This window comes from Parasteatoda tepidariorum, chromosome 5, assembly GCF_043381705.1.
Source record: "Parasteatoda tepidariorum isolate YZ-2023 chromosome 5, CAS_Ptep_4.0, whole genome shotgun sequence".
In the NCBI taxonomy this organism is placed as follows: Eukaryota; Metazoa; Arthropoda; class Arachnida; order Araneae; family Theridiidae; genus Parasteatoda; species Parasteatoda tepidariorum.
This window is the reverse complement of record NC_092208.1, coordinates 60662134-60676242: the sequence shown is the minus strand read 5'-3', so window position 1 is coordinate 60676242 and position 14109 is coordinate 60662134. Positions and strand designations below refer to the sequence as shown.

General features: G+C 26.9%; 1 protein-coding gene across 1 annotated transcript in view; it reads right to left on the bottom strand.

Annotated features, from left to right (window-relative positions):
- The window catches only part of LOC107446838 (proteoglycan 4), a 36453-nt gene extending 24415 nt beyond the window's left edge, over positions 1-12038 (bottom strand). Inside the window, exon 1 of the mRNA XM_021144699.3 lies at positions 11665-12038. The gene's annotated coding sequence lies outside the window, so the exon portion shown is untranslated. The remainder of the gene's footprint in view (positions 1-11664) is intronic.
- Positions 12039-14109: the final 2071 nt, after the last annotated feature.

Here is a 14109-nt window from a genome sequence, read left to right as displayed (position 1 = left end):
TAACTAGATTTGAGTAATTGTCATAATAATGTTCCATTTTCTCGATAACCATTTCATTTTATGATAATGACGTATTTTTAAGAAATAAAGCTACATCGACTTTTGCTAGCACTTAATTTTAAATATTTGTAGCTAATTTGGTTTTTTATTCAAATAAGAATATTGTAAAATTACGATGAATTTTAATAATAATGATACTGTTTTGCTACAACATAAAACTTAATTCTTATGCTACTACTTAGTTTTAAAAACTTGCAGCTTATTTGTTTTTTATTCAACTATATCTTTTGATAATTACGATGAATTTGAATGATAACGATTCTTTTTTCTGCTACTATGTAAAACTAGAATTTTATTTCCACATATAGTTATAAAAAATTGTTGGTTATTCATTTTTCATTCAAATATAACTCTTTTAATAATTACGACAAATTTTAGCGATAACAATAAGTTTTTGCTACAACATAAAAGTATTACTACTTCTGCTAGTTTTAAAAATCCGCAACTTATTTGGTTTTTATTCAAGCACAAATTTTTTTATAACTATAATGAATTTTAGTGGTAATAATACCTTTTTTGATAGCATATAAAGCTGCAACTACTTCTGCTAGTTTTAAAAACTCGTAGTTTATCTTTTTTTTTTTGATTAAATATGAATTTTTTAACAATTAATGCATAATTCAATTACTAAGATTTGAATAACTAAATGTCGTAATATTGTATTATTCTTCCCAGAAAAACTATTTCTCACAATTTTGGTGCCTTTGTATCACCAGTTTTACATTTATATGTTAGCAATTTTTTTATTATTATTTTTCTAAGACTTTAAATCAAAAAATTGTACAAAATAAAAGTAATAACTAGTTCTGAACTTCATACCGTGCAACTTTGCTCATTTCAACAATAATCGACTACACCTTCCGTGTTATAACAACTTGTTCATCAACTTTTCTCAAAACATATCTCATGCATTTTTATTGAAAGGAAGGACAACTTAAATTGTTTGTCATTGCATGCACGGCTAGATGTTCTTTCTCGGTGGCATCGAGAAATTTTCACAAGTGGTTGACCGCCATAGAGAAATCATTCCCTAAATCTGACCTGGATCTCATCTGTTCTTTTCCCTGTTTTTCCTTTTGTTTCGAAGTGAAATAAAAAATAAATAGTGATGCCGTTTTGTAGTTAAGGCAAGCCATGAAGAATCTATTTAATATCCGCCTCTTTTCAGTTTTAACAAATCCTTCCGCTTTTTCTAACTCGCCAAACTTGCTAATCGGGTTAACTTTTTGACCTTCGAATTCGTGTATTAATCGAATTATCACAAATGCGGAAATTTTACGCCTCATTAGCTCACTATGAAATCAGTCGGAATTCGAATGTTCCCGTGAATGTTCGATGATATGTTTTAGTAACACTTTTCCTTTTGACTTCTAAATAGTTGCTCTAGTAATGAAGTTAAAGTTGTACAATTACACATTTTTTGACTGAATACCAGAATAACACGTTGATTACCGTAAACTATCATAATATTTGTTCAAATTTTATTTATACGGGAGATTAAGAAGAGATGAGGCATATTTAATAAGAACTTATAGGACAGCTTCATTTCCACAGCTACTACACTTTAATACTGTCGTATAACCATCCTTACCTAGTTTTTAAAATTATCCATTATATTCTGGTAAAACAATAACTACCATAAACGTGCTTACAGTGTAATGTTATTCGATAGAATAATGTTTTCGACATTCTGTTTCCGAACTTTTGTATCGTGTTATCGAATTCAAGAAGGATTGATTATTTTCCTTGATAATTCCAAAATATATAGTTCATCTTAGTACCGTATTAATGCGATACCAAGAGGAGATGTTAAGGTTGAGGCAATTTAAACGATACTGCGGTTCAACGCGTTTCAAAACTTCAAACAATGTATATCTTACCAACCATTTCAGCCATAAAACACTTTTCCTGGCCCACTACATTTGCAGCATTTGAATTTTTTTACAAATCCATCTGCATATTTTCAATAAATTAATAAGTCAGCAGTTTAAGAAGAAGTGTTTAAAAATTCTTCTATACGAAATTGCTAGAGAGTAAAACTTATGATTAGTAATTTTACATATAAATTAGGCATAATAATATTAAAACACTCTATTTTGGAATTAGGTGGAATAGTGAAGAATCTTTTTGGAGGGAGGGCATTAATTTATTCTATCCGACTTCTAAGAGTAAAGTATTCCATGGACTCTCGCTTCTTTTGCCTGAGGCTAAAATTGTCGTCTGTTGAATACATTTAGGATTTGGGTCGTCGAGCATCATTCTTTAATTCGGTAACGGGTTTTACAGCTTCTCCAATTTTGTTTTGCTTTCCCCAAAAATTGGTATCATTTATCTCATTTTCACTTTCAACACGCCAATTAGATGGGGTTAAATATAAAAATATACATTACTGTTTATCCTTGGATTTCGTACTGCTATTCTTTAAATGCAAACGATTAAAATAAAAAACCAGTTCGTCAATGTAAGGCGTTAAAATTTTTCATTCTAAATACCTGATTAATTAATACAAATGTCCCAAGGATGCGATATTCGAATAAATATACAAATTTATAAGATGAATGAAACATTTTTTTCAACATTTTTCATAAGGACATGCCTAGATATGTGAAACGCCATTCCCTACAAAGGTCAAATTCAGTTAGTTTATCGATTTTAAAACCAAATTTCATATAAGGTGATGCTGAAAACCTTATTTAGAAACTATTGAACTTTTAAGTCTTTTTCATTGTTCATAGTGTTTTTATTCATCCTTCCACTCAAATTCTTTTTTTTTTCTAATTCTCAAATTCTTTTTATATTTTATTTCTTTTATTATGGTTGGTGTCGTATCCTCTATTGAATCATATTTGATGGTGTGCTTGAATAGTTTTTGTTATTTCTACGGCATTAAAAGAATACAAATCCTCTTCTGTGGGGTAGTTTAAGAGGTGAAGGCCTGCAGCGACTGCAGGGCAGTTAAAAACATGATATTCTTTTATTATATTCTATAAATATAATATTTCTATATTCATAGACACGTATTCTCAATATTCATATTATTCTACTTCTACATAATCATATCATTATATTTCTTAATATTCACAGTTTCAGCATTCAATTTACATTAATTTAATAAAAGTAACGTATTTATATTGAACTAATTCGTTTATTCGTTATGTAATGTAGTTTTATAATGGGTAATAATGTTTGGTAAATGTGTTAAAATTTAGTCATTTTAATTTTTACGTGTTAAATGCAAGAGACATTTAAAACTGAAATAAATATTTTAAAGCATTTATTTATCTATTCTAACAAAAAGTAATGTTTGGCGAATTATAAAAACACTTTTAAGAGCATATTAAAAAAGTTTTTTGCTTTTGAGACTTGAAAATATTTTTGAAATGTACATAATATTTTTTTGTGCAGTAGATAGTGTTTAGTAAAAAACCTGAACAAAATTTATTTTATTACATTATTTTTTTCAAACTTTAATTATTCTTAGAGACGGAATGCATTGGATTGCACATACTTTAATTTTAATTACAAGAACTACTGCTTTTCATATTTTTATGATGCAATAAAACATTTTGAAAGCTTTCTAATTCAATATAATTATCAGGTCAGTGATATTAACTTAATTTTTTTCAACTAAAATAAAAAATCTTTGAACCTCTACGATTTCTGATCAGAATACAAATTAACATGAATCTACACCGTAGAATTTTGTTAAAAAGTTATCTTGTTTACTAATTAATGCTTATATCAGAATGTAATTTAAATTTTGATGTATTTTAACTATATGTTCTTTTTTTCAATTTAGAACTAAAACGTTCTCGCAGACATATTACTAGTAAGCATACAAAAAGGGATAAACGAATATCTCATAATAATAAAAAATTTCAGACAGTTGTAATGAAAAACTTACATAACGATGGCTTAAAACTGAGCTAAAACTATTATACAATAAGTTACATTCCGCTCTTTATGATGATTGTGGAATGGTATAAACACTAAACAATCCTCGTTCTTTTTACAAGCTTTCTCTGTATATTTGACGGTTTAAAGTTCCTTTGTTGACAAAACGGTTTTTTTTTTTTTGTTTTTCCTCCAAATCATACACGGAGTGAAACCGTCAATTCAAGTATTAGGTTTTGTCATGCAGTGTGCTTACTGTACGATAACTCTACCCTTACTCAAATCATTTTATGATTATTTTCTATATTTGTTCTTATTTTTCAGCCTTTATTTTATGGTTTTGAACGTCGAATAAGTAAAACTGCGATTCGACTTTATTGTCAAATTGAAACTTTACCTGATTAATATACTTTTTTAGATATAATGTTTTGGTAAGTTAAGTTGCCATTATTTTTAGCCACTATAGTTGTAAATGTTTTGACACTTAAATATTATTTTAATAAGTGAGACTCTTAAGACAAAAACAGTTTATGATTTTCTTCTTAAATACTGAACACTTACTTCTATAAGGTGACCCAGGTTCGAATTCCAGCGTCGACTGATTTTACGAATGCTATTAAAAGTAGATTCCATACATTTATTATTTAATTGTGTGTGAGTTATAAATACGCTACTTAAGCTAGGATTTCTCACGTTTTATTTTAAAAAGAAAATGATGTGGATTGCAGCCTGCTATAACGATATGATGGAACAACTTGTGTAAATAAAATTTTTTTCATGAAATGGGGTGAGGAATTTTATTTTAATTAAGTAAAGTAGGGAACGACAGAGAATTGAACTTTCTGATTGAGTCTCGCAACATTTGCTAAGAACAGGGACGTGATATTAAGAAGAATTTCAAATTTTTAATGAAGCATAAATAATAAGTAAATGGAATCTACTTTTAACAAATGTTACTCTTTTTGACCACAATACTGACAAAGTTATTTTAAAGAATTTTTAGTTAAAACAATACAGATTGTTTGTTAAAATAACAGTATTTTAAATAACAATAATTTTTTTTTTACAGCGTATTTATTATTTTAAAAAATTTATGACTGTCTTTGGCATATCTAAATTAACTTTTAAAATTTAATTATGTTTTTTATTGAATTTATCAAATTAAAATTTTGCAATATCTTAATAATCAATTTCAAATCCTTGGAATACAATTTAAATAATATAAATCTTCAAAAAATATAAGTCTTTTTAAGAACAAACCATGAAATATTAAATATACATTTCAATATTTTATTGCTGTCACTTCAAAAAATTTTTTTTCGTAACGAAATCTAAGGTTTTCTTTTTTATCTCTAATACCATTCATAATCTTTAGAACTCAATACCTTATCATCTTTACAAATAATGATTTTGATCTGGTTTGGCAATGAAATTCGAAATCAGAAAGCGTAAAGAGCCGGAATGCTTTCGATGCCCTTTTGAGGATTAGGTAGGTAGAAATAGTGCGTTAAATCACGGGTCTGTGTATGTGCGTTATTTGGCATACATAGAGATCGATTTTAAAAAATGGTGACACAGTTGTGTTCTATTTAGAAAAACAAATTGTTAGAAAAATACATTTAAGCAAATTTTGTTAATTATAGTGAGAGGAAGACTTTCTTTATTTTCTCTTTCCATTATAGTGAGGATAATATTTTAATAGTAATACTCATAGTGATAGAAACATTTTGTTTCCTTTTCTTATTATAATGATGTCTTATTGTCCCTTCATTGTATGCTACGAAATATTAAGCAATTGAAAATCAATTTATTCAAAAATTAGGAATATGTTAACTAAACTTCTTCTACTATGGCCAAAACTACCAGAATATACTAAAATTCGCCGTATTTCTGGTGTAAATTTACCGTATTGTAAGATTTATCATACAAGAAAAAACTTGGTAATTTTTACTAAAGAGCTTTGGCTTAAAGAGATTTTTATAATATTAAAAATAAAATATCGCTTAATAATATATTATACAGTTTGACAAATCAGGTAAAATTCGATAATTTAATCATGCCACCTTAAAGCATGACATGAAAACCATTCATGCGGTTAAATTTTCCTTTCAATTTTGTATTTTTTACTAAATTGTGTGCTTATTAAAAATATAAATTTGTTTCATATTAATCAAGTTATCAAGTTAATATCAAGTTAATTTTATATTAAGCATCTTTTATCATACATATGTAACTATATAAGAGATTCATAAAAACTATTTATGAGAAATTACAATATTTATTTATTCGAAGATAATTCCTTGCTAAAGTTTATTTTTTTAAATCATTTATTATTCTATAATTTAATAGTGTGGATTGTAACGCATGCAATTTTTTTACTTTTATGCAAATTGTAAATGATTTAAAACTAGAACATTTAAAATTAGAATAGAATCGTTTGCATAGTTACAAAACCGTAGCATTATAGTTATTTAGGTGTTATTTGCATGAAAGTTTATAAGATAAGTAAAACTTTTAAAAGTTAGAAATAAAATAATAGACTTGTGTAATAATTTTCAAAAAGCACTAAAAGTGTTAATTAATGCATAAAAGAATAATACCCCTAAAAAATTTACTAATTTGATTACAATTGCATATTTTGTGGTTCTTTTTTATTTATATAAGCAATGAATATAGTGAATGATCAAAACTTCAAATCGAAGAACAATAAGCTATTCCAACAAATTGGAAATTACAAACTATTAATACAGACTATTCGTCTATTGATTTAAACTTTACTTTTGAATTCACTGATCTGGGACAATATGATATAAATCAGCGAAATCTTGTTTGAGAAATGATTACCACTGTGTTTAGAGATGTTTATGCGTGAGCGCATCTTTGCACAAAGACATAAAGCAAAATAAACCGTGATAATTCACAACTTCACAGTATAAAGCTTTGAATTCACAAGCCTTTCTTTTTATTCAAAAAAAGTAGGTTGCCTTTTATTAATATTTATGATTGTATTAAATATTTTGGTCACATATTTGAAACATCTAAATTTTTAACAAAATGATTTTTTTTCATATTCTAAAAAATGTTTCACTGATAATTAATTTTGATCCCCTTTTGATTTGGTACTGTTAAGTCAATTTTTATTAATTAACTACTCAATCTTCACTTACTAGCTCTAAGAAGAAGAAAAAGTTTACTGATGTCGAGTCCCATTTTTCTAAAAAAGATTTCGAAGTTTTATTTACTTCTAAAGAACTATTGTAAGAAAATGTAACGAAAAATAATTTAAATGAGTACCTTATTTTTAGTAAATTATTTTCTACTCATAAATTAATGAGTTAATATATATGGGAGACACATGGCGGAATAAAGATAACTTCACAAAATGTTAAAAATAAAACCCAAGAAACAAACAAAAAGGCTAATATTAGAATTGTTTTCTCACAGTTCAGTTTACTGATTCAAACTAAATTCATTTAATAATTTCAGCTCGGATCTTTTTTTATCAGTAAATTAATATTTTTTATTCGTAATATTTGTACATAAATATTACCTGCAACATTTCTTTAGACAATTATTGTCATACAGGTTTCAATAACTGTTTTAATTTCTTTTAGTAGGACCTCTATCATAGTTCATAAATGTTTTATGTTTCTGACTTATAATAAATGTTTTATGTTTCTGACTTATAATTCCAAGGATTTTTCAAATGTAATCAATAAAACAATTTCTACTTGACAAAACTTTTTTAAATGTTTTATTGCTGATGTTTCTATATGAAATCCCTTAATTTCTTAAAATACTTTGCAGTTTAGTAAGATTCGTCTTTCAATTAAGTATATGACTTTTAGATAAGTCTAATAACTTAGTCTAACGCAACCGTTAAAGTACGTAATAGCTGTAATAAAGTAATAGCTGCAATAAAGTACAGCTGTTAGTAAAGTAATAATAATTTCTAAAATTTAAAGTCAATTTCATTTCAATAATATAAAAAGCATGTATTTTAAAAAAGTTAGTTACTAAAATAATGCAGAAAATAACAACTAGATAATAATATTTTTTATTATAATTAATTTTAAAATTTATTTTAAATTATTTTAATTAATTTGAATATTAAAGCTTTAATATTCAAATAAACTGACATTTTGTTCTCAATTCTCTAATTTCAATATTCATACAATGGAAATATTGTAGAAATTATAGGAATTATGTTAGTGTATTTCTGAAATGAAATTCTTACCGAATTTAATTTCCACAACATAAAAAATATATATATTTAAAACATTTGACATTAAATAAAATAGATGTGTGGAAAATAGCAGCCAGGGAAATAAATTTAAACAATATATATTGAAATAAAAGCTTCATATTTAAATAAAATGTTTCTTTGTTCTCACGTCTCTAATTTTAATATTCTTGCAGAATGACCCCCAATGGAATTATTGTGGAAATTATTTAGATATATGGTGGAAATGAAATAATATATATTTTTAAAACTTTTGGCATAAAAAATATGTGAAAAATAGCAGCCAGGCAAATGAACTTTATTATATATTTAAATCAAAGCTTTAATATTTATAAAAACGTTCCTTTGTTCCCACGTGTCTAGTTTTAATATTCTTATGGAATCACCCGCAAAATAATTTCATAAAAAAAAGTAAATAAAGTCAAAAACACGTGTGGTGAGTAAAGCAATGTTTTCATTAGTAAAACTACGTAAATTATAGGTGTACATAGATTTTCCGAACGTGTTTTACTTTTTTTATTCGTGCTCTTGGGTGAATTGTAAAGTAATTTCATTAAAGCGAGGTTTTCGTTACGTTCGAATCAATTTCCGCAAACATGCGATATCACGGTCAGCGTGATTGAAGGAAATTGGAATTTTCTTTTCGATAAATGTTTCCTGAATGGAATTTAATCTACATTTGAAATTAACAATGAATTAAATTAGGTCAAGTAACACAGTAATAAGAATAATTTGTTTATTTATCATACCTGTATACATATGAAATGGTCAGTTTTACTTAATTAAATTTCAAGGGAACTTTAAAAATTAGCTTTTATGCACTGAGGAAAAAAAGAAGAAAAAACCATCCAGAATATGGAAAATTTTTACCTGTTTCTGGCTCTGTAGAAGCACCAAAAAGCTCGGTAATTTTTACTGAAGCACTAACAAAAAAATATGGTCTCGTAATATGTGATAAAATTATGTAAATAGGGCACAATTTGGTAATTCTATCATGATACCTTAGAAAATGGCATAAAAACTATTTATTCCGTTAAATTTACTTTTCAGTTTTATATTTTAATCTAATTGTGGGGTAATAAGAATTATAATTTTGAATACCAGAATTTCCTGGAAAACTTTACCATATGAACGGAAAAATTACTAAATGAATGGTTTAAACACCAGATTTTGGAACCAGATTTATGGTGTCATTCTTTCAACAAATCTCAGTACCGTACGGTACGGTTTATTTTTTTCTCCATGTAAGTGTTGTGAAAATTACATTTCAATTGCTCTTTCAATTGTTACATTAAATTGTTTTTTCATGATAGTTATGATTCCACTTTGAGCAAAATCTAGTGATAAATAAGTTATAAATAAAAAATTTATTAAAAAAAATTAGGAAAAATAAATAAATTTCGTTGTTTTTTCTACAATTATAATTGCGTTACTATTATAGGTAATCAAATTAGAAATATTTTTAATTCTGCATTTAATTGGTTAAAATAAACTTAACTAACGCATTTTGGAAAAGTTTATAGCTTTATATTATCACTTAAAGACACTGTGATATTTTTCTGCAAAATGACTAGAAAAAAAAAAAGCAACAGTAGTTCCTTTAATTAAATAGGTACTTAAAGTTTTAAGGTTTCAATACTTTAATATTAAGGTCAACTTTAAAAAAATAGATTTGAAACTTCACATACTAATTTCAAATAAGGGAAGAATTGCGAGGGAGGAAAAAAAAGAAGCAATTAAAGAAACGTTAATGAATCTAACAAAAAAACTTTATTTCTCACAAGGATAAACAAAATAGTAATACTGAATTTTGATTAAATTGTGCAATTAATTGTACATTAAAAAGTATTTTTGATCAACTTTATGCTTTAAAGAGTTTGATGTTTTGTTATTAGCAATATAATAATCGGCTCTTATCATTTTTTTTCTTCGTAAATGTAGTAAGTTTTTTTTTTTACAATATTACATTTAAATTTACAATGATTACTGGTTTGACAGCAATTTCTCAAAAAACTGTTACGAAAAAAACTTAAAAGGCTTTAATTATGTCGTTCTTTTAATTTAATTGAAGAAAAAATATTTTTAAAAAATTATGTTTAACTTTAAAATTGAAATATAGTTGTCAGGTTATAAATATATGTTACATTCAGAGAAACTTGTTTTATATTATCCATGATTCCTTCATTTGATTTGAGACGTTTTGGTTTTTAACGTCTCTCAAAAGTTACACTATTGAGCTATTGGCGACGACTTGTAATTTATATTTGATGATGATTTGACTGGCGCGTGCGCACACCAACCGCTACTATGGATCGGAATGCAGATGGTGTTAGCAATCACCCGGCTTCCGCACCACGCTCCCCAAACGTGCGCGGATTTTTCCGGCTATGAAAGCTCCGTTGATATTACATTAGAAAAGATTCTGAACCACTAACACACGATCGAATAACCCCTGCCCAAGTCTTAATATATGAAAACTTAACCCACCACAAAGGCTGGATAGCCAATTTGCAACGGAATGATTCATTTATTTATCAGCAATTTATAAAAACTCTCTATTTCATGCCTACTTATAACCTAACTTTTTTCATTAAAAAATTGGAGATTTTTTTTAAAAAAAATGAAAAAAAGGTATTTTGAAACATTTTATATATTATTTATAAAACAATTTTCGAAAAGAAAATTGTTCAATCTGTATGCAGATCCCTGCTTGCAATGCAATGACCACAGGGCTGACGTTAAATATCCTCATTAGCAAACGCAAACTCATTTTACCAAATAAATTAAAATATTTTAAAGAAAGGTAGCAAAAGAAATAAACATGAACATGATAAGAACTAAAAATTCTTACTTTAATTGAATGAAACTTTTAGGCTTTTCGAGTCTGAATAAATTTCACGTTAATTTATTTCATAATGTCTGTTTTCTCATTTAATTTTAACTTTTGAATAATCTATATTTATAATTTCAATTAAAAAAATTTCGTGAGATACAATCTCACCAAAAAAAAAATAATAATCTTTTTATTTGTCATATTATGTTACGAAACAACTTTCCAAAATGGGCAAAAATAACAAGGTTGGTTTTTTGAGCAAACGATTCTATGAATAACAGAGCTTCGTTAATCGTGTTCCAAATTTCAATTTCAAAATTTCTTTTTAAATAAAATGTTATTTGCCGCATCATTTGATTGATAAATAATTCTTTTACAGCGCTAGAATATATAATTAGAAAGTTAATTTTGAAATCGTGTAACAAAATTTGAGGCAGCAATAATACATATAGTAATATCTATTCCATACGTGTTTTTTTATGCATTTTGAAATGAATTTTTTATACTTTAACATTAAGAATAATAACTTCAATGTAACATGACATAATATTTAATGTCAGTAAAAAAATAAAAAATTCAAAAAAACTTTTTCAAGGTTGTATTTAGGCAACTTTAAACAAAATAAATAACTCACCTGACTCGTAAGACTTAACCCAGTCTAAACAAACAAATAATATCCACTTCTATAAAGCACATACGATAATCATTAAGTTCCACGCTGATGTTTGCTTTGGTAGTGTGGTCTGGTGAAAAGCGAGAACACAAGTCAGTTATCGTCTGCGTGTCCGGTACGAGAAATCAAACGAAAACTGGGTTAGCTGGTTTTCTTTTTCTTCTTTTTCGGCAAGTTTGAGCTTTCTCAAAGTTACTGTGTTAAACGAGGTCCAATAAGAAAGGATTGGAGAGTTCTCTGGACGACGACCTTCGCTCTTTTACCTGAAAAAAAGTCGCTACGCAGAACAGAATAGAACAAACCTTTCAATGTGACGCTATAAAATACTCAACAGTAGTCTCAGTCGTTGAACAATCACAAAGCTTAGAAAAATAGCCAGGATTTTTAGCCTCGGGTCATAAGTGTAGCGACGGAAGGTTAGCAGTAAAATACCACCGAAAGAATGTTTAAATTTTAATAGTTGCCATCCTTGAAATCACCATTAGAACATCGATTAAATAACTGTATTCAATAAAATGCTGCTTTTTAAAGTTTTAATTACGTGTTTCGTCTAATAAACAACCAACTTTTCAGAGATTTGAAAATTTTAAGTGTCACTTTAACATCTTTAAAAAGTAGATATATAGTTTATCAATAATCTAAATTATCTAGATCTGTCTTGATTAAAAAAGAATCGTAAGCGGCTCCACAGCTGTTTTGGTTGTTTAACTTTGTTTTATTTTTTGTTTCGCTACACAAAAACTATAACATTAAAAACTTGATTATTACGAAAATGAGAAGAAAAATATTTACAGATACAATTAATAAAAAATTTTAACACTTGATAATCAGTTCAAGAATGTAAAAAATGTAGTAAGATATACGATGAGGGCTATTCTGCAGCTCGCAGAAATGCAACTACAGAGTTGAAATTTAAGAACTTAACACGAGTTCTTATCGAAATTCTAATTTGTTCAAATACTATTAAAATTTTAAGTTGCTGTTTTTTTTATGATTTTTTTATCTTTTTTCTGCTTTAAGTAGTGACTATTTATCTATTGCTGTATGAAATTTTGTTTATCGCTCTCGAGGCTTTTATTTTATAAGCTCACAATTGAAATAATGCCGAAAGCAATAAAAAGAATAAGAGAGAGATATTAGATATTTCGAGATATAAATCTTCACATTTATACTGAAAATTTTAAAATTATAAAGAGCTTGATTTAAATTTGATAAAAACCGTTTCCAATTTGGACTGTTATAATGATATAACGCTCTAGTTAAATATCGTGTGCGAGTAAAATTATTTCTCATCTATTACATCATTTTTGTATCATACAGTGTGAGTTTTTAAGTTTTAAATTTTTTCAAGTACAGTTGATTTTTTTTTCACATTCAGGCAATATATTGTTTCGTTACGATTAAATAATAACAAAATCTTCTTAGAGTTATAATAGTTACATATTTTATTAACAACATTGTCTTTTAAAAAAAAAAAAGAAATGTCGATTTTTAAACAAAAATTAAAAGCAATCATTGGGGAACGAGCTGATGAACGGATTTAAAAGAGGAAGAAGTTAAAGCGTAACACTGATTAAAGTTTAGTAGTCTAGGTTTAAAGGAGGATTTCGAAAAAATGTGAACAAATTTTTATTTTTATCTATTTATTTATTTATTTGAGAGGATTTGTATAATTCTCCCTTTTAGCAGCAACAGGAGAACACATTGGCTTGGAAATTATAACATGACGGGGCACGTACAGACCTGTTTTTTAATTTCGAAATTAAAATTCTGATGAAATATGTGCAAATTTGGATTTAGAAGAAGTTTTTCAAAAAAATTTCTTTGAGGAATAACTTATAACCACCGCTTACCACTTTAGTTATTAAATTTATTACAACTTTATATTTATTAATGTAATAATAAAAATTAACAAAAGTGAGATATTTGGAGTGTACATTTTTGTAAAAATGCGTAATGCACAGATGATCGTAAATTTTGTGGAATTCAGCCATTTTAACAAAAACTTTCTCGGAATGCCTATTACCTCTGAAGGCTAATGGGACAACCCACCAAATTAAGTCCCCCCCCCCCATTTCGGCAAAAAATGCATATAACTAGAAAAAAAATGTAATTTAAATAAAATAATTTCAAACATCTTTTAAATATTTCATGTAAAATTTCAGTTTCAGAAGACATTTTTATTATAGAAAACATCAGGTTTTTATTGGCCCTTACCTGTAGGGAGAAAAGAAACTTATTTGAGGACTCATAACTACTGAACCAGTGTACTGATATAAGATTAAAAAGAAATGATTGAGGTACACATAGGAATGTGTGAATATATTGATGGTCTTAATTTAAATCCTCAGATTAGCTTTTCTCCATACCTTTAAGTGGCAGATAAAAACCTGATGTAGTAGATGA